Below are 21,506 nucleotides of genomic sequence, written 5' to 3'. Positions count from 1 at the left end.
CTCAAAATAATCCTTTGTATATAAATAACTACACATGTATACTTCTTTTATATTAAAAGATTTGATAATTATACGGTTGGAAACACCTAATTTTATTATTAAATATTTTTGTAAATAAATAACTATACGTGTATAGTTCTTTATTTTCACAAGTCAACATAAAATAAAATGAAATTGTTAATATGTTAGGTTTTAACTTTTAATAAATAAAATTCTCTTTTTTTATACTTTCTCATAGGAGAGTATTAAAATTTTTTCTCATATGTTTAATAGGAAAAATATGAATAAGAAAGGTAAAGGATAACTATATAAATATATTATAAAATAATAGGTTTATGTTATTTTGCAATGTCGAGAGAAGGTACCTAACTTTTCGTATGAACTAGAGGAGAGGTTAGTGTATTTTACCTTTTTTCTATTATTTTGTTCATGGGAAAAGAGCATTTCTTTGTAATTTTATGAAAATTTCTGATTTTGTAAAAAATGAGAAATAAGATATGCGTGATTAAATTGTTCTACTAATATTTGGAAAAGTAAAGAATATAAATAGAAAATGACACCAAAACGTATGTAATGCGTAATTAGCTTATTTATACAACAACTACATAATCAGTGTATCATCAATGATGTCTAAGTTTTTCATAAGTACCACATCCTCTGGATTTGCATATTCTTTGTGTTTGATGTGGTTGGTCTGGCATTACTGTATTGACTTGAGTAATCTGTGACTCTAGTATAGCATCATGATCTTGAGTGCTCTGATCTTCATCTGTACCTCCTGCATATTGTTCAGAAGTGTCATGATGTAAGTCTCTATCGGGCATAAACTCTGAAAAAATCATTGGGGATCTAGAATGGCCAATCGATGCACTGTGCAGCTACATGACTTCAATCTAAGGTGTGACTAGAGCAAATGCGCCAACATGGTGCTCAGTAACTTGTGACCCTCCATCGAATCCAATTTGGCAAGTGAGTATTAGTGATCGGAGTCTACGACATCGTCCATCGCCATGCTGACCATCGTGAACATTTCTAGGAACTCACTAAACACGACGTGGGTCTGCATGTTGTGAAATATCTTGTGGTGCTTGTGGAGAGCGAAATGCAAGTCGGGATGACTCCCCTACATGATGCAATGTTATGGATGCAAAGTCCTTCATTGCATGAAAATAATTTCTGTGTTGTTCATCACTAAGTGCCAAAAAGTTCTTAGCCATGTAATATACTCAAGATGTTGCATCCATCTGGAGTGTAAATATAGGAATGAATAAGGATTAATAACGTCAAATCTAAAAAATTATTTCAATAAACATATGTGTTGAGCAGTGGTTAGATTTAAACTTACAAGATATTGTACCCTAACACTATCATCCTAACAATCCTCCGAAACAGTGGGATGCCTACTTGGATTTGAAATATAAAACACTATCCGCTCTCAATACCACTGAGGATACTCATCTGATGGATATGTAGGATCTTCAACTACAGTACTATCTTATACATGCATACGCCGATCAGTCCAAATATCAATATATGCTCTATACGTAGCAATCCAGTCTTAATTTTCCTTACCACGACGATCTAGAGAATGTAGGGCTGCTTGATTTTTAGTCAATCTAAGATCAGGCAGGGGCTGATGATATCCAAATTGCCGTATAACCAGATGAGGAAGATGCAGACTTCCCAACATATAAGAAACGTAACAGACCTCCAAATGTCATAACCTGCAGTATAATACGTAGGTAAAGAAGCGAAAACGTCCTCCGAATATGGCTGCCATATGAACTACAAAAAAAGATAAATAAATATGCAATGACCACTAAATTAAATTGGTCTCCATATACAATTTATCATATGCATCACATAACAAATTCAAGCAAATTTCTATCATTTTGCATATTTTTTAGAAAATTTCATCAACATCTCCCCTAGAACCGAAGGAAAATTCTCTGCCAGCAAATCCAAATTTATAAGAATCAAATACAATTAGACTATTCGAACAAGTTTGCATATTTTATTATCTTATTCAAAAAAAAGGCAAAATGTTAGACGTTCAACGTCATTGCATAATTATAATACCTCTTGAGGACATAGGCTTATCAACTGATCTCGAAATATGGGTACGGTATGTCTTGAACTCTGTATAGATCAAACTCAATATTCCACCTAAATAGAATAAATGATGAGTCTTTTTTAAAACAAATTATTGTTGTTTGAATTACAAATTATGGTCACAACTGTAAAAGATATATATGCACCGAGCTCCATATGGACCAGAATAGTGCACCAATGGCTACACTCGGTCAAGGCGCATTGTAGGTATACGTTTCCTTGTCCATAGTTGTAATAAAAATTTGAATTATTACATAATTGCAATAAAATAATAGTTAAATCACCTCATTTTTATTGAGTGTAATGTACATGTAGCAAAATTAATGGTCCTGCAATAGGCGATCTAAAAGGAGATGTGGCTATACACAAGGATCGATAGAGAGTCGTTAAAATCACACTATCCCAACTGTATTGTCCAATAGTTTCCAAATCTCGTAGCAAGGAAAGATTAGTGGGACTTTATTTCCGGATTTATTGGATAATAAGTGGCCACCCATATCAGGAGGAGATAGATGCGTGTCCGCTATCTACATTCGACATCCAAAGCGTCGACTAACAATTCGGTATCTAATGCTCTGGATAAACACCCCAATTTAAGCCTTTGTCCATCAAAGTCTAACAGCATAGGAGAAAAACCAATAAACTCCTCACATAACAGTCCCTATTCTTGAACAGTACAAGATGTATCTATCTCTGTCACTGGAAGATCATCGATGTGTAGTCCCTATAGGACCTCTACATCCTACAAAATCACCGTAACCTCTCCTACGGATAGATAAAAGGTATAAATCTCGGGCCGCTATCACTTCACCAAACTGCTGATCAGAGCATGATCAATTATCGTATATCCACTCTCTAGCACCCTCTCAAATCCTGCCCAACAAATATAATGCTGAACCCGTTTGGGGATTGATATATGCTCCCAAAAACATCTATCATATCATCTGATATCAAATTGATTGCCTAAATTATGCTCGAGAAATATGAAATGTGCTCAATGTGCAGTTCCAGGCGAAATAACATCATGCACATATGACCTCAGATGCAGGTCTAGTTATACGCGAATGTCAAACATAATGATGGAAATATCTATAAGGGCAACTACAATAATGCAAAATTTATCATTTCCACTAAACTGCTGATCAGAGCATGATCAATTATTATATATCCACTCTCTAGCACCCCCTCAAATCCTGTCAAATGAATATAATGCTGAACCTGTTCGGGGATAGATATATGCTCTCAAAAACATCTATCACATCATATGATATCAAATTGATTGCTCAAGATATGCCCGTGAAATATGGACTATGCTCGATATTCAGTTCCTGACGAAATAACATCATGCATGTATGACCCCGAATACAGGTCTAATTATACGGGAATGTCAGACATAATGATGGATATATCTGTAAGGACAACTACAATAACGCAAAATTTGTCATTACAAATTTTGATAACCTTATCAAAATGTTGAACAATTCAAATAAAATATACAGCATCATACTCGAAGATCCAAAATAGGAGTATAGGAACCCATACTAATTCAATAATTTAAGAACTAAATCAATACACAAAAGTGATATATCAACAAATTGAAAGGTATTATTCATCATCATAGTAACTTTATAATGCCTATTTTGGAAAGATTACATGAGGTCCTTGTCTCTAAATTATTTAATTTAAGGTTTATAATTCGGACAGTTTCTTCTATTGTGACCCAACTGATGACAATTTACACATCTTCTTGGTTCCTCTAAGTCTCTCTTATCCATCTCATTCCGAATTCTTCTAACATGTTTCTGTCGCGTCCCATTTTTTCGCGATGGAAAAATAAAATGATGTTTATAAAAATGTGATTTTATTTAAAAATAAGTGAAAAAGGACATAAAATGGGACTTTAAAGAATGCGACAGTTTGGGTCCAAAATTTAGTCTAAAAAGGATTTTTAAGAAAAAATAGGAGTCGCCACTTGGTATTCAGTTTTGGTGTACCAAGTCACCCAAAAATATTTTTAAGTAAAATAAAATAAAACCCTTTTCGACAACTCCAGGTCTTTGAAAATAGAGAAAATGAGTTCGGGAGTCACGGTTGAAAAAAAGGAAGGCAAAGGTTCGATTATCTCAAATCTAAGGCACCCTTTCAACCTATTATAAGCTAGTTGCATGATTTAGTCAAAATTTTCTTAATCTAACCCTTAAATTTATCACATTTGAATGTTTCCTACATGGATGCAAATTAAAATATTGAGAGGGACAAAATGTCTATTCAAGGGTTTAATTGGTACCAATCGCATTAATTGCGAAAGTCAAAATAATTCCTTGAAGGGTCACGAGTATGCAAATGATGAAATCAAAGAAAAGAAAAGAAAATTAAATTGTATATATAAGTATAAGTAATCAAAGAAAAAGGAAATGCAACATAATGGGTACGGGAGGCAAAAACTCGTGACATAATTTTCTTATACAGGGATTAATGGGGTATTTAAACTAAAAAGTTATAATCACCCATTTCACATGTTCAAAGAATAATTCTCCTAATATGAACAAGCAAATGAACTAATTTATTCCACAATTTCTGAAATGAGATGCAATTCTAAATGATATAATTAACACATATAGAGGATAGGGGGATAGTAGATAATATGGAATATCATGCAAATGGGAAAAGATCTTAAAAAAACAAAATATGCATGAAAATGTAATGAATATCACACAAAAATGAATCTAATGCATGAACAATCTAAGGGTCTTGCGTTGGACTAATCCATTTCTAAAATTCCTTACTAGCATTGGACTAGCAAGTAAATAGAGGGAGAAGCCACAACTAGCGTTGGACTAGTGTGGTGACGTCATGCATTCATAATGCACAGTAAAACAAATAAGAAATAAATTAAAACAATTAAACACATAAGAGCACATAGCACATAACACGTAAACATGATATTTAGATGCAAAAATCCTAAGAAAGTGAGTACACACATAAGCACACGAGCATGCAAACACATAAACAAATAAAAACGAATAAAAACTAACTATTACATTCGGGGACCCTAACTACAATCTAAAGGGATAAAGAAGAATAAAAAAAATAAATCTAACTATTACAATTTGGCATTTAAATGCCTCTCAAATAATCAAAAATTAAATTAAATAAAATAAATGAAATTAAAAGTGAATAATAATAAAAAGAAAAAAATAATAATAAATAAAAGAAAAACAGTCAAAACATGTAATTGCACATAAAACACGTTGGAGCACATAAAGAAATTTAAAATAACAAAAGATGTTACCTGTCTTGAAGTGGTGACTAAGTGGTGGTGAAATTGGGTCTATTTAGGGTCCAAAATAAACAAAATGATTAAGGCACCAATTTAATTAACAAACAAATCATAAAAAATGAAAATAACATGAAATCTATCAATTGAAGTATTCAAATGAAATATAATTAATAATCTAAGAAGAAAAGCAACTTCTATTTAAGAAATCAAATCTGTTAGGGACCTAATTGCAAAGATTAACAAAGTTTTGAGGTCAAATTATAATTACTATAAAAATTTAGGGTCCAAATTAAAAAAATAAAATTTAGGAACCTATTTGCAATTAATTAAGGACCTAATTGAAAGAAACCTAAAGCATTTAAGGTCACAATACAATAAAGTAAAAGTACAGGGACCAAATAGCAAATTCATCATCAGATCACTTAAGAAATTGGGCCATTGGGCTATTCCCGTTATTATTTGGGCCAAAGGCCATCAAACCCACACAAAGGTCTAAGGAAAAATATACAGGCCAGCCCATATTTTATCCAAACAGGTCCAACCTAAACCCCAATAAAAATCAGCAAGTCAGCCCATCTTTTCACCAATCAAGCTCATGCAAAGTTGTGGGCTTTGGCCCTCTAAACCCAAATCATAAACCCAACCAAAATAACCAAAATCCATTATCAAAACACAAGCAAATAAATTCACTAAAACAAATTAAGGTTTAATTATACCCCCAATCACAGAAACAACATAGTTAGAAATGCACTTAAAATATGAAAAAGAAGATAAAAACTCAATAGAGACATGACTGGTTTAATTACAAAAGCTTGTGGGCCACAATATAAATATTTGAAAGTTAGGGGGCTAAACTGCAAATTATTCAGATTATCAGGCAAAGCTTCGGAAATCATCTTTTGCAACTCTATCCTACAACATTCTGTCGGCGGCAATGGCTACCACTGACGATGCCACTGGTGGCCAACGACCGGCGATTTTTCCGATCACCAAAATTCTTAAAATGCACCCCCTCACTCAATTTTTCGCGTAGATTTCATTTCTGGAATTGATTTTTATGAAAAATGACCCGAAGGTGGCCAAAATGCCAAAAAACAGCCACGATTTTACTTTCCCAAAATCACTCCAAACTCACTCAAAAATTATAAATTTTATACCGAAACACTACTCGTGACTTCTACAATCTAACCATGATGTTAACGCAAAAATAATCCAATTTAATTCAACTCTTCATTTTTCTCTTCTTTTTGCATTTTGTCAAACATTTAATATGCATATACAAAAATCATTTCCTTCTCCTTTAATCTAGTTTATAACTTATCGCACAAGACAATAATAACAAGACCAGCCAAAGAAAAACATAGAAACCGCCAAACATGCATTAAATCTAGTTAATTAAGTAAGAAAGAAAAAACTAAAAAAATAAAAAGAAAGAAATACCTTTTCTTGGCTGAGGCTTCGATGCAATTTCTAGCTCCAATTGTCCAGTTGCTGCCTCCTTTTTTGTTGTGCAAATGTGTTGTCCAGTTGCTAGCCTTTTCCTTCTTCTCTTGTCTTTTCTTTCTTTTGTCCGATGCCAAGAGAAGGAGCCAGTGGAGACCGAGGACTTGTGTAGCGAATTTGGAGAACTCCCTTCTTTTTGTCTGATGCCTTGGAGAGAGCCGAGAAGGAGAGTCCCCCAGAGAGGGAGAGAGTGAGGAGCCAGAAGGAATTTTTCTTCCTTCTTTGTTTTCTGCTTCTGCCCCCCTGAGGACCTTGGAGCAATTTTTTCTTCTGCCCGAGAGAGAGTCCGAGAGTGAGTAAGGGAGATGAGCCAGGGACTTCTTTGTGTTTTCTACCTCTGCGGCCTAAGGACCTCTGAGAGTAAGTCCCCGAGAGAGTTTTTCTTTTCTTCTCTGTTTTGTCCGTTGGGAGCTCCAGGGACTTCCTCTGCAAATTTCTTCTTCCCTCCTTTCTTTTGTTCCGTTGCTTGGTCCAAAAAGGATGGGATCATGATGCCTAGGCATCATGATGTCTTCCACATTTTTTTTATTTAATTTAAATTTTTAAAATTTTTGTTTTTACAAAAATCGATTTTTCTTTTTGTTTTTTTTTCTTTTGCTAAAACAAACCTACAAATATAAGAAAAATACACATTAAAATATAGGAAAATAAATAACTCATTAAATATAAAATAATCAAGAAAATATTTAAAATTTGACAAAAATTTGGTATCTACAGTATTTTTCCTATCCGACATGCAATATATTTATTTCGAACGGCCTGCAGCTCCCAATTAGGTTGAAGTCAAGCATCTGGATGCAATAAAGGGTCAAACCTTCCTGTATACTGCACCACCACCTCCTTTTTGTAAATTGGGGATTCACAAGCAGTTTTGGTGTGACAGCCCCACCTCCCCCTAAGGCGAACCAAAGGATTTGATGGACCGCCTACCCAACTCTCACCGGGACTCAGTCGTTCACTCACACAAATCAGAAATAGAACCACAAGAGAAAAAAAAAAACAAAACGAGGATCCAAAACTTAAAACAAAACTTATATACATAGATATCTCAGAAGGAAGTACAACCGTCAAATATACAGAGGTTCTCAATCACCAGACAACCAGACCGTGCCAAGCACTAGGGCAAGAACCATAACAAAAGAAAACCAAGAGTTAGACCCAGCTAGTCTATACAGGCTCTCGTCCTTGCACGCCTTCCCCTGTTAAGGAAAATAAAACTAAAGGGATGAGTTGGAAAGCTCAGTGAGGTTCTGAACACATAGGCACACAAGAAGTTTATTGCATTCATTACATGTTACCAATAATTCAAATACAACAGAAAGCGATAAACACCTTCATTAAAAGGATACGTGCTCACAAGGAGCCATTCGTTCATTCATTCTCCATTCGTTCCTTTATACCTTCAATCATTTGAAAATGCATTTGTATATAAGTAAAACCCTCATTCATTCATTCGTTCATTCATTCATTCACCAGGCTCCACCAACCTCCACCAACCTACAAGGTAATACTCGAGTATACCAAAACGTTCACCCAGGTCCCTAATCGCCCGACCGAGTCCGCTTCTGGCTCGAGACGATCGGTAACAAGGGGCAATGGCCAGTTCAGCCAAAAGACTTACATTCATGCACAAATAACCTTTCAATCATTCAATCATTGAAAATTTCACAATCGTTTAGGCCGAGTGCGATAAAGTACACACTTGTCTAGAAAACTCGTTTTAACAATCATTGAAAGCATATAACAAGTTATCAATCATTCATACCAGCCATATAATCATGAAACATATCAAACAGGGAACACTCACCTATACATGCAAAATAACGTCCACTTCTCAATCACCAATGAAACCTAAAAGTAAACAAAGAACACATTACAATCCATCTAGTATGATTTGGATGAAATCAAGGATTACCCGACTACTCGCGAGTAAACGTATAAAATGATTTTTAAAGTGTCAATAGAGCGTATGGATCCGTGGACGGAAATTACTAGGGTTCATAAACCAACCTAAAGAGGTATTAGGTTTTAGAATGGTAAAATGATCATTTTATTTGCCAAGCGGAAATATACAGGTTCAAATAAAAATTTAGCCCTCGGCCACCTTTTTAAAGAGTCGGTAACATTTTCAGTAAATACGTCCAATTCGTCACAAAATACATTCGCAAAATCACTTTAACTTGCTCACATTACAAGAAGATAAACGGACGGCATGTCCCTTGTGTTTACCTATTTTCCAGCCATTAATGGCTTCATTATTTTCCTCAAAACAGTCCCAACATCTCATATAGAATAATCTCATGTCCAAAAGCCGTTCACTAGGTTTAAAGTCATATAAATACAAAAATAAATACAAAAATCAAGCTAAAAAACATTTCTGGATAAAAACAGTTTTTGACACCATTTTGCGGTTTTGGCACCATTGGCGTTACGATTATCGGATGAAGGTGCAAGACACACCGTTTCGAAGCTAACAAATAGGGCTAAAATGTTGAAGAAGGCCACTCAGTCCAGTTTGTAGTGCAACTAGGTCAAAATTGACATATATTAAACCAGAAACTCACAAACAGGTTGGCTAACCGCACAATTGTTAAACAGCAATAATTCAGGCTACCGAAGTCCGATTGAAGTGTATCTTATGGTGTTTCGAAGCTAAGACACAACCCTACATTTCTTATGAAGACCTCCATGGCCAAATCCTGCATTTTCATGATCAAAAATAGAAAACTACACAAAAACAGAATTCTGGCCGCGAAACAGGTTTCATGGACAGTCAATGGTATTTCAGTCATTTCACATGTTACAGCGGTCGGATCAAGCTGAAATGTTGTAGGCTACTAGTTTATACCATTGGGTACAACTTTCATGTTTTGGCCAAAATCTAATTCGGTACGGATCATGGTGAAAAGTCACGGTCAGATTGGGTGAAAAGACAATCCTGTTCACTGAATTCCTACCTAGACCAGTCTGGGTATTTCCATCTGATCTCAGGCTACCGAGCTCAGATTGGGCTAAAAATTTACAGGAAACTAGAAAACATCATTCTCTACAACTTTCATGTTTTGTGCTAAGGCCAATTCGGCCTCTAACATGCTGAAATAAATTCGGACAGAACAGGCTTGTGTGAAACCCTAACCTGGAAATTTTGCCCCAAACCAGAATTTTTGCACAATCAATCACATCCAACATATATCAACTTTATTTTGCACTATAACAAACCCTTCATCCATGGTTAACCCACACTAATCATATGAAATCAGAAAAATTATGAACAAAAGAAAAATCCATCAATCTCAACCATAGGTCATGAAATCATCCATAAAATCACTTATTCAACCACTACAAATCACTAATTGAACATTATCAAGATTAAAGGAAAGGTTCCTTAGCCACTTACCTTGAAAACCCAAGAAAAGACCCAACTTAGCACCTTGCCTTCTCAAACCACTTCACCAATCACCTTAATCCTACCAAGAGAAAGGTTTTTATGGAACAAATCCAAGTTTTAACGGTTGGTTTGTGAGATTCAAGCAAGAAATTGAATGAAGAAATTGGAAGCTTTTCTTTCTTTTGCTTGCTAGAGGAATTCGGCCAAGAGAGGTAGAAGATGAAGATTATTTGGGTCAAATTTGGACTTTTAGTAAAGATAAAGAAAGTTAGGCAAAGTTAGGTAAGTTTACTCCAATAAGGAATGGACACTTGTCACTTTAATTAATGCATATCTATCCTTTTGTCTCTCCATCATTAACCATCTAACCAACCTCTAATTATCTCATAACATCTAGCAAATTAATCCCAATACACAAAATTTAACCTAATTGGCCGAATTTTACCGAACTTTCCGCACTAGCGGGTCCCACGTCCGATGTACACTCTTAATTTCTCGAAAACTAACCGATACTAGAAAAATCATTTAAAAATTATATTTACTCATAAAATTGATCTAGAAAAATTTTCTAATAAAGAAAATGCAGAAAACGTGCAATTAAAAAAAAATACTGGTCCTCACATTTGGATTGTTTCCTCGATGCCTGCATATTGCCATCACATATGAACAAGAAAGCGTGTACTGCTGCCACTTGGCACAAGAGTATGTTTTATTAAAAAATTTGACCGTTTGTGTATTACACCATTTGCCATCCATACGTTGACCTGTCACAACTTTATACATCTCTGATGAGCCGTCGAACTCCACAACTCTGTGGAGTCCCGCTTTTTTATCAGAATTTTTAAACCACTGCCATATCTTTGGAGGAAAAGGATTATGCCAATGTCTAGCATCATCTCTTCTCGTTTTAAATAATTCAACTGTCCGATGAAATGTTATATCAATACAAGCCCGAATTGGCAAATGGCGTACTCCTCTAAATATATTATTATAGTTTTCAGATATATTGGTTGTATGAATACCCTAACGATAGCCACCGTCATGTGTTAGGCACCATTTTTTGGGTCTAATGTCAGACAAATAAGTCCATGTATCTGGAAATATGCTCCTTAGTTTTCGTTTAAACCCCCACTACTTGCACAATTTTCTAGCTTTTTCTATTATCCAACACAACCTTTTAAGGTGCAAACCTTTGAAGTATGTCATTAAGTTACTCTTAACGTGTCGTAGGCAAAACTATGAAAGGGCAAAGATTCTTTCCAATAGTCAAACTGTGTCATGACATGGATGATACCATTATGGCGACTCGAAATGACACAAATAGGATACCGACCACGGGTCACATGATATCTAAACCATGACCAACTGGAAATAATCTACTCATCGAAAATGGCAGAAGCAATTGGAATTATCTTATTGTTGGTATTTTGCATAACTGCAACAAGTTGTTTGCCTTTGTATTTGCCACGCAAATAAGTGCCATCAACACATATAACTGGTCTACACATATGAAACGCATCAATAGCCGATCCAAAAGTCCAAAATATAAATTTAAATGTCTTCGCTTGATCTGTACTTTCTGAATGGTGCAACCACTTGACCACAGTTCCCGAATTCGACTAAACAAGTGCATTAACATATTTTGGTATTCAGCAAAATTGGCATCTCAAGACCCAAATGCAAGTTCAACAGCTTTATGTCTAGCATACCAAATCTTTCGTAAGAGACATCCACCTTCAAACATTCCTTAACATGACTTACTATGTTCTTAATTTTAAATTCAGGATCATCTTCAATGCTACGAATTATGTGCCTAGCAATCACAAAAAATGTAAGGCTTGTATTGTTATTACTCACCAAATCACTTAGACAATTATGATCATTGACCGATTTGGTTACGAGAAAGAGGTGAGAAATATGAGATAATTTAGAACATTGCAAACTGTAATCTCCTACTTTGTTGTAAGAGTTGAGAAATATGACATAATTGTAGTGAAGCTTGTTAATTTTCGGATCTGGGTTTACATAGGCTATACAAGACAAGCAACTGTGATATTTTGACAAACCTACAATAATAATATCATGTATATAGAAGAATGTGAAACTATAATAATTTCTAATAGTCCCCTATCCTCCATGAACCATACAATTAAAAAATATATTATAAGAGAGGGTCTAACTTTAAATTCATCAATTCGCCTTAAAATAAATCCAAGAAAAATTTTAAAAACTAGAACATTAATACAACTTTAATTATATCTACTTGTAAACTTATATACTTACCCAATGACTTGTCTCAGATTCTGAAAATGTACTTTTGTGGATTTGATCCTAGTGGTACCAATCTAAGCCTCGTCAAGTGATAAGCTTGTGTCACAAACTTTGTATGCACATATATGAATACAACAGAGATCACAGATGTGACGATCCCACCTTCCTCTAAGACGAACCAAAGGGTACGGCGAATTAAAGGGTTTGGCAAACCGCCAGCCCAACTCTTGTCGGGACTCACTTACTTATCACTTCAAAGCAAGTAAAGATGCACCAATCAAACTTAACATATTTACAATCACTAATACAGATATATAATGCTCAAGATTAAGTACAAAAGTTCAAGATCCAACCAACTACGAATACTATCACTATTACATAACAAAAGTTTTAGTCAAAAGTTTAGCCTTCCACTAATCACCCGTCCTTGCTCTCAAACCCTGTAAGGAAAACAAATTTAACGGAATAGAGGGGTGAGCTAAATCTCAATGAGATTCCCATAAACATAATCAAACAATTGAAACAAGGACATTTGTCATTTAATAACAATCAATCGAAAAAACATTCATAATATAAAAGTAATGAGAACACACTCATTAAAAGGATACATGCTCACGTGGAGCCATTCGTTTATTCCGCCAGTCATTCTCTTTCATTCAATCATTCATCTCTTCCTTTTACTTCAACATTTCAATTCATTCATTTTATTTCCCGCCACTAGCCAATTCACTGGTTAGTTCTCTACCAACATTCGTGGCCATACTCGAGTATACCAAAACACTGTCTTAGGGTCACCAGCCTCCCGACCGAGTCCGCTTCTGGCTCGAGTCGACTGGCAACGAAGAGCAAGAGCCCTGTTCAGCCAAAAGGTTTACATTCATAGACAAGTAGCATTCAATCATTGAAAATTCACTTTGACTTGTGTCGAATGCGATAAAATACACACTCGTCCATCGAAATCTATTTAGCAATAATTGGAAAGCATTTAATATTCAAGCAAACATTCGCAAATAGTCACATAGTCATTTATTGTACAAACACACAAGGAACACTCACTCTAAACAAGTCACGTTTTTATCAAAATTCAGTTCAGGGCCGTTACCTGGCCACTCTTGAAATCTGTAGTCAAATATCGTCCACAAAAAGCCAATCATATACGAGTGCAAGCTGCATAACTTATATGTCTATATCAAAGAAAAAAGGCATGAAAAGTATAGTAAGTCATCTAGGCAAGGTGCACGTATAATTTGTAAAAGAAAATGATAAAAAACGGTTAAGTTCAAAGCCAATATGTGCAACTAAAATCATATTTTGAATACTTGTTTAGAATGTTAGAAATCAGATTTAGAACACTTGAAAGTACATGTTAAGTCGGGCCAAGGAAATGGAAAACAAGAGAAAGGCAACGAGAAACAATGAAAATGGCAGCTTTGCCATCCTTTGGTGTTTTGATCAAAACTGAAGTTATACTTATCGGATTGAGGCAAATTTTATGGTGTTTCAAAACTAAGATATAGACCTATATTTCCTATGAAGACATTGACACTCAATTCTCGCATTTTCGGGATAAAAAATGGACAGTCAGAAGCACATGAAAAACAGGTCAGGAAAATTCGAGTTTTTGTGCAGTCAGGAAATGCTCTAGGCAAATCATAAGCTAAAATGATCCAATTGGTCTGAAATTTTGCAAGTAGAAAGCTAACTCAAATCCCTATAACTTTCATGTTTTGTCCAAAAGTTGATTCAGTCCATAAGTTAGTCAAATTCGAGACTCAAGTTGCTACTTTATCCAGTAAAAGACAGAACAAGTATGCAATTTCAATCAATTTTGAAAAATCACAGATATTCATGGGGATTGAGAAAAAGGCTGAAATTTTCACGGTTGATAGTATTCTGACTCCAATTTCAAATGCAATAAACGGAACTAAATTCCAACTTTTCTATAACAATATATAGCAAATTTCCTAAGGCTATCCAAGGGTTCCTGCAGACCAAATTTCAGCAGCATCGCCTCTTAATTTCTTTACTTTTCCATCCTACAATCAACATCAAAATTCACCCAACATAGCCTCAATTGCACATACAAATCATAAGTTATTAAACACACTTAATTAGTGTCACAACACCCTTTAATTTTAGCCAATTGATGGCTCCAAAACCAACCACAATCAAGCTCAAATTGATAACCCTAAACTGAAATTTATGCACATAAGTTGGAAATTTCTTTAGGCAAGTTAAACTAGCCAATAAAACCTCAATATTTCACCTAGCAAATCTATCAAAATATGGACAACTCTCAAGCATCACATATGAGCAGAAATTTCATCATAATATTGAAAATTTCCATAACACCACTTCAAATCATACAATTTCTCATAAAACTACCACTTTAGCAACTCTAAACCACTTGTATGGTAACATTAGAAGCAAAGAGGAATTTCTTGGTAAACTTACCTTGTAATCTCAAGAAAGATGAAAACTTAGTGTTTCTTCTTCCAAAATCACTCCACCAACACCTTGAAATCTACCTTAGTTAGCACTTCTATGGAGTAGTTTGCACAAACTATGGTTGGAGCTCAAGATTCAAGCAAGAAAATTGGGATTGAAGATGAAGTTTCTCTCCCTTGTTTTTCCTCTCAAGAATTTCAGCCAAGACTAAGAAAAATGGGAAAAAATGAGGAAATTTTGGTCAATGTTTGGTTTTAGTAAAGTTAAGAAGACTTGGTTAAAATCCAACATCCAACGGTTTCGCGACACTTGACTCTTTTAGGGTTTGATCTCATCTCTTTATCTTCCAAAACTAATCTATCTAACTAACCTCTAATTATTCCTTAGTGCCTTATAACTAATATCTCTTTATGCAAAACTTCACATAGTTGTCCAAAAATTTAACGCACTTACTGTGCTAGCGGATCCCACGTCCATAATACGCTACTAACGTAATATGAACTAACTTGTACTAGAAAAATGATTTAAAAACTTGACTCACTTATAAAAATATCGAGGAAATTAAGACAATCATTTAAAGTAAAGAAAATGCATTCAAAGAAAATAAATACAACCTAATTTTTCGGGTTCTCACACTTTCTCGCTCTTAATAGAATTTCGTCCTCGAAATTCTCACCGTCATAAGATTTTGGAATGAATTGTTGATCCAAAGAGTATACTCTAGCTTAACACGGCAAACACATACATACATGTAGAACAAAACAAGAGACAATGGTTTCCCAATTTCTCCAAGGATAGATACTAAACCCCAAGTTTATCCGTTAAAGAAAGTTCAAAAGATTCCTATTTAAGCAATCGCTCCAAAAATTATATCTAGCTCCTTACAAATGCAAAGTCAAAGTTAGTCCCATAGGTATCAACTAGTATCGTTGTTCAAGAAAATGACCTTTTACTCTTCAAATCAATCTCGCACAATTCTCTTCTCTTCTCGCCAACCCAATATAAAAATTCTCAAATATCAAATCTTACTATCCATTAGGAATATAGATGCTTGATATTGCACTTAAACTTCACAATATTCCACAATCCGGCATCCTAAACTTTAAATCTAAGATACACTACAGAGATCTAAAGTCTAAACTCTGATACCACCTGTGACGACCTCACCTTCCCCTGAGGAGAAACCAAAGGGTTCGGCGGACCGCCTGCCCAATTCTCGTCGAGATTCACTCACTTATCACTTCAGGGCAAGTAAAGATGCACCAATCAAACTTAACATATATACAATCACTAATTCAGATATACAATCCTCAAGGTTAAGTACAAAAGTTCAGGATCCAACCAACTACTAATACTATCACTATTACACAACAAAAGTTCAGTCTTCCACTAATCACCCATCCTTACTCTCAAATCCTGTAAAGAAAACAAATTTAACGGAATAGATGGGTGAGATAAAGTTCAGTGAGGTTCTCATACACATAATCAAGCAATTAAAACAAAGACATTAGTCATTTAATAACAATCAATTGAGAAAACATTTACAATATAAAAGCAATGAGAACACACTCATTAAAAGGATAAAGGCTCTATTCGTTCATTCCGCCAGTCATTCTCCTTCATTCAATCATTCATCTCTTCCCTTTACTTCAACATTTCAATTCATTCATTTCATTTCCCGCCACTAGCCAATTCACTGGCCAGTTCTCCACCAACAGTCATGGTCATATTCGAGTATACCAAAACACTGTCTTAGGGTCACCAACCGCCCGACTGAGTCCGCTTCTGACTCGAGTCGACTGGCAATGAAGGGCAAGGATCCAATTCAACCAAAAGGCTTACATTCATACACAAGTAGCATTCAATCATTGAAAATTCACTTTGGCTTGGGTCGAGTGTGATAAAGTACACACTCGCCCATCGAAATCCATTTAGCAATTCTTGGAAAACATTTAACATTCAAACAAACATTCACAAATAGTCACATAGTCACTTATTGTTCAAACACACAAAGAACACTCACTCTAAACAAGTCACGTTTTTATCAAAATTCAGTTCAACGCTGACACCTGGCCACTCTCGAAATCTATAGTCAAATATCGTCCACAAAGAGCCAATCATACACGAGTGCAAGCTGCATAACTTATATGTCTATATCAAAGGAAAAAGGCATAAAAATTGGTGCACGCATAATTTGTAAACGAAAATGATAAAAAACGGTTAACTTCAAAGCCAATATGTGCAACTAAAACCATGTTTTGACTACTTGTTTAGAATGTTAGAAATCAGGTTTAGAACACTTGAAAAGCACATGTTAAGTCGGGCCAAGAAAACGGAAAACAAGAGAAAGGCAACGAGAAACAATGAAGATGGTAGCTTTGCCATCCTTTGGTGTTTTGATCAAAACTGAAACTACACTTATCGGATTGAAGCAAATTTTATGGTGTTTCGAAGTTAAGATATAGACCTACATTTTCTATGAAGATATCGACACTCAGTTCTCGCATTTTCAGGATAAAAAATAGACGGTCAGAAGCACATGAAAAACAGGTCTGGAAAATTAGAGTTTTTGTGCAGTTAGGAATACTCTGGCCAAATTATAACCTAAAATGATCCAATTGATCTGAAATTTTGCAGGTAGAAATTTAACTGAAATCCCTATAATTTTCATGTTTTGTCCAAAAGTTGATTCAGCCCATAAGTCAGTCAAATTCGAGACTCAAGTTGCTACTTTATCCAGTAAAAGACAGAACAGGTATACAATTTCAATCAACTTTGAAAAATCACAGATATTCATGAGAATTGAGAAAAATGCTGAAATTTTCAAGATTGATAGTATTCTGACTCCAGTTTCAAATGCAATAAACGAAACTAAATTCTAACTTTTCTACAACAAGATATAGCAAATTTCCTAAGGCTGCTCAAGGGTTCCTGCAGACAAAATTTCAGCAGCACCTCCTCTTAGTTTCTTTACTTTTCTATCCTACAATTAACACCAAACTTCACCCAAAATAGTCTCAATTGCACATACAAATCATAAACTATTAAACACACCTAATTAAGGTCACAACACCCTTTAATTTTAGCCAATTGATGGCTCCAAAACCAACCACAATCAAGCCCAAATTGGAAACCTTAAACTGAAATTTATGCACATAAGCTGAAAATTTCTTTAGGTAACTTAAACTAACCTATAAAATCTCAATATTTTATATAGCAAAGCTATCAAAACATGGACAACCCTCAAGCATCGCATATGAGCAGAAATTTCACCATAAAACTGAAAATTTCCATAGCACCACTTCAAATCATGAAATTTCTCATAAAACTACCACTTTAGCAACCCTAAACCACTAGTATGGTTGTATTAGAAGTAAAGAGGGATTTCTTGGTAAACTTACCTTGTAACCTCAAGAAAGATGGAAATTTAGGGCTTCTTCCTCCAAAATCACTCCACCAACACCTTGAAATCTACCTTAGTTAGCACTTCTATGGAGTAGTTTGCACAAATTATGGTTGGAGCTCAAGATTCAAGCAAGAAAGTTGGGATTGAAGATGAAGTTTCTCTCTCTTGTTTTTCCTCTCAAGAATTTCGGCGAAGACTAAGAAAAATGGGAAGAAATGAGGAAATTTTGGTCAATGTTTGGTTTTAGTAAAGTTAAGAAGACTTAGTCAAAATCCAACATCCAACGGTTTCGCGACACTTGGCTCTTTTAGAGTTTGATCACATCTCTTTGTCTTCCAAAGCTAATCTATCTAGCTAACTTCTAATTATCCTTTAACACCTTATAACCAATATCCCTTTATGCAAAATTTCACCTAGTTGTCCAAAAATTTATCGCACTTAACGTGCTAGCGGGTCATACGTCCATAATACGCTACTAACGTAACATGAGCTAACTTATACTAGAAAATTGATTTAAAAGCTTGACTCACTTATAAAAATATTGAGGAAATTAAGGCAATCATTTAAAGTAAAGAAAATGTATTCAAAGAAAATAAATACAACCTAATTTTTCGGGTTCTCACAATAGAGAACCAAAATAATTTAAAAAAATTTAATCGTTGCATGTATTTCTCAAAACCAATTAAACTCATTAGTAGAATTTTTGAAAAAATTTTGACAGAGTCTCCCTTATAACTAGGCTAAAACTCCCTGCCAATAAATCAAAACACGAATGAATTTTAAAAATTACTTTTATTTATCTCCTAAAAGATTAGGATGCATCCGCCAATTACTTCAACATCCACCAAATGCATCAAATTGATCAATTTTATGGTGCGAAAGTAAAACTAGACAAAAGAGGATTCAAGCAAAATAAGAAGGCGAAAAAATTGAAGAGTTAAGGCAATTTGAATTAACCTCACTTAAAGATAGGAATGTTAGTGCAACTTTCAAAACCTTCCACAAACAAAATATACCGTTCTTTGTTGTTATACTGATTTACTTCTTTGATCAGTTATGATTGTTGTTCAACTCTTTTATATCTTAGCTAGGATTATGTTCTGTGAAGCATAATATGAGATTGACCGTTGATGACAGAGTTGCTTTCTTTTTTAGCTCAAAGTATATCTTGTTCAAATGCTCTTAGCATATATACAATGACTAAATTAGTCAAATTGAGCATAAATTAGGCAAAGTGTTATATGTAGGAAATGTCATATCCAGTTTAAGGAGAAAAACTCAACATCATTACAGCTGCCCAATTTTCCTTCCCCCTTTTTTTTGGTCATAGAGGCTTGAATGGTTTGATAAGTAATTTGGTATCTCAAATTTTGAAAAACTCCTTACAATACTAGCAATTTTTGTGTGTGTAATAAGACAGCAGCCAAGAAGTTCTAAAAAGAGTCAACATGTAATTTTAAAAAGTCAAAATCATTTGTACCCAATCAACTAATTATTGCAATTCTTTTATTTAATTAAATAAACTCACTAATTGTTAGCAACTGCAAGCCAAACAGATCCACTGTCCACACAAACACAATCAAATCCACAAACAATGAGTCTTCTTCCTCGCTAGAAACTACCAAATCTATACATATTTCCTCAGACTCACCAGAAAAATTGGAAAAAGCATGAAGTCAAGAATTAGTCAAGAACGAAGTCAAGAATTACATATTTACATAGTTTTCCGACAAAAATGAAATTCTAAGAACGAAGTCAAGAACATCTATTTTCCTCCACATCTCTATACATTCACGTCCATATTAGTCAAGAAAAACCCCCTAAGTTACTTCAATACTAACCCCTATCTATGTAATTTATGCTGCTGCTATTTGGAAAAAAATTAACCCTTATAAATCGAATTTTGGGAATGAAAAGAATTGGAAATTTCAAGATTCAATTGTAGTAAAACACTAGCAAACAAAAAATAATATATACAAAAATGTGGAATATCTTGTAATCCTTTCCCTAATGGAAGGTGTAGGAGCGAAAAGCAAAATGGCTTTTAAGAAAGTAATAAAAGGAAAAAAAAAAAACAGTTGTGCAGACATATCAGAATTTTTTAACAGATGGAACACGAAAAGGAAAAAAGATCAAACCAAAACACGTAAGCTGGAAACTTTTCCCAAAACAACCAGGATGATCTTCATTTCCCTGAATTCTATGATTTTTTTCAAAAACTTACAACAAAACTGAAAAGAAATTAGTGGAAAAAGGAAAAATCAAGAGACAACTAAAAAAAAGGCCAATATTACCTCTTGCCCATTGCAATGATGAAGCTCCAATTCGCTAGTGGTTGACGGCAGTTGATGGAGTTCTGGCGACACCAAACAGGCAGCAGATGCACAGCTATTCTCCTTGGCTCCGATGGGCAGCTTTTGCCTTCAATGTGTCAAAACTCAAGGTGGATTTGGCACTTGCAAGGTTTGATTGATGAAATTGGCCTCAATTTCAGCTTTAATTTGATGCTCTCTATGGCTCGATTTTCACTGAGTTTTTTTTTTGAGGTTTTAAGAAAACTATTCTGAAACAAAAATGATGGAAAAAGGTGAACTTTCATTATTTTTTTCTGACCGCTTCCTTTTAACTTTTTTTTTTGTTTCAGAAACAAGTTATCTCGCATTTGTTGAATGCGAGCTCAGTGAACTCGCATTCGGCGAACGTGAATTACCTATTCTTAGAAACCCGAAAACCTTTTTCTCATAATTGTTTTAGAAGTTTCTCTAAGTCTGAAGCTGCGACTAAAATGTCACCAGATAAAATGGAGAAATTTCCAATTTTGTGATGAATTTTAAAAAAATTCTACAAAAGGGGTGATTTTGGTGAGGGAATCCGTCGGGGGGTCTTTGCAATCGCTGCGAGCTCAATAGAGCCCAAAAAGTATAAGTAAAATTTTTGTGCTTATTTTTTTTCGAAGGCAGAGATTTTTTTGTATTAAAACAAAATGTTTAAAGATTTCGCATTCGCGTTCGCATTCCTTAAAAAAAAAATTTTCGGAGGTCAATAGAACTCGCATTTGCGGAATGCAAGCTCTACTTATTGAGCTCGCATTCCGCGAA

General features: G+C 34.7%; 2 long non-coding RNA genes across 4 annotated transcripts; both read right to left on the bottom strand.

The window, feature by feature from the left end:
• Nucleotides 1-554: 554 nt before the first annotated feature.
• LOC140014450 (uncharacterized) lies at nt 555-7,356 on the bottom strand. 3 transcript variants are annotated; one of them, XR_011821211.1, is made up of 4 exons: nt 6,833-7,356; nt 2,080-2,166; nt 1,573-1,724; nt 555-778 (listed from the first exon to the last, which is right to left on the bottom strand). It is a non-coding gene; the product is annotated as an uncharacterized lncRNA (long non-coding RNA). The 3 variants fall into 3 exon arrangements; XR_011821212.1 differs by lacking the exon at nt 2,080-2,166 and having other exon boundaries at nt 5,405-7,356; XR_011821213.1 differs by lacking the exon at nt 2,080-2,166.
• A 5,501-nt stretch (nt 7,357-12,857) lies between these two features.
• LOC140014001 (uncharacterized) lies at nt 12,858-21,190 on the bottom strand. Its single transcript, XR_011820851.1, has 3 exons — nt 20,703-21,190; nt 13,657-13,738; nt 12,858-12,994 (listed from the first exon to the last, which is right to left on the bottom strand). It is a non-coding gene; the product is annotated as an uncharacterized lncRNA (long non-coding RNA).
• Between the last annotated feature and the right edge of the window lie 316 nt (nt 21,191-21,506).

This window comes from Coffea arabica, chromosome 9c, assembly GCF_036785885.1.
Source record: "Coffea arabica cultivar ET-39 chromosome 9c, Coffea Arabica ET-39 HiFi, whole genome shotgun sequence".
NCBI lineage: Eukaryota > Viridiplantae > Streptophyta > Magnoliopsida > Gentianales > Rubiaceae > Coffea > Coffea arabica.
The sequence above is the reverse complement of the archived record's forward strand: the minus strand, read 5'-3'. Positions and strand labels throughout refer to the sequence as shown.